The sequence below is a fragment of the Galeopterus variegatus genome, unplaced genomic scaffold (assembly GCF_000696425.1).
Source record: "Galeopterus variegatus unplaced genomic scaffold, G_variegatus-3.0.2 Scaffold673, whole genome shotgun sequence".
NCBI classification, from domain to species: Eukaryota; Metazoa; Chordata; class Mammalia; order Dermoptera; family Cynocephalidae; genus Galeopterus; species Galeopterus variegatus.
Genome location: NW_007726784.1, coordinates 362,451 through 363,368, shown reverse-complemented (window position 1 = coordinate 363,368; position 918 = coordinate 362,451). Strand labels below are relative to the sequence as shown.

General features: G+C 40.2%; 1 protein-coding gene across 1 annotated transcript in view; it reads left to right on the top strand.

Annotated features, from left to right (window-relative positions):
- The window catches only part of TEX14 (testis expressed 14), a 72,332-nt gene that overhangs the window by 55,271 nt on the left and 16,143 nt on the right, over positions 1-918 (top strand). The window lies entirely within an intron of this gene.

The following is a 918-nucleotide window of genomic DNA, read 5'->3' as shown; positions in this document are numbered from 1 at the left end:
TTGACTTGGTGTTGTCAGCACCACGCTCACCCAGTGAGCAACCGGCCATCCCTATATGGGATCCGAACCCGTGGCCTTGGTGTTATCAGCACCGCACTCTCCCGAGTGAGCCACAGGCCGGCCCCTCTATGCTACTTTAGATCCAAACAAAAATGCTATTTTCCCCCCTGATTATAAAAGTAAAACACACACATTGTAGAAAACTTGGAGAACAAAGAAAAGCTTAAAAAAGAAAATGAATATTTTACCCTACTACAGTTTTCAGCCTCATATACTATTTTGGAAATATATAAAAATATTTTTAGCATACTTGAGATTATATTATATATGAGATCTGGACTGTTTTTTTCTCTTGATATATTTTGAGGAATTTTCCCTTGTCATTAAAAATTATTCATATATATATGTAATGGCTACATAATAGTCCATTCTGTGTATGTTGCTTAACCATTCCCATATGTTAGATTTTTATTTTCCAATTTTTGCTCTTTGTACATAAATCTTTATCTGCACCTCTGATCCTTTCCTTGTGATAGATTCTTAAAAGACAGATTCCAAATCAAAGAGTCTGAGAGTGTTTACAGCTCATGAGACATATTGCCTTTGTTACATTAATTTTAATGTCTTTGGTACAGCTCTTTGAATTTCTCTCAGAGGTATGAGGATTTTGTGAATGATGTTGAAGGGTTTTGGTTAATGTTATAATTGAGGGGCCGGCCCGGTCGCGCACTGCGCTAGTGCGCCGCTTGGGAAGCGCGGCTGCGCTCCCGCCGAGGGTTCGGATCCCACATACAGACCGGTTCCCGCTCACTGGCTGAGCGAGGCGCGGGGGCAACACCGAGGGTTGCGATCCATTGCCGGACCCGGAAAAAGACAAAAAAAAAAAAAAAGACAAAAAAAAAAAAAGACAAAAAAAAA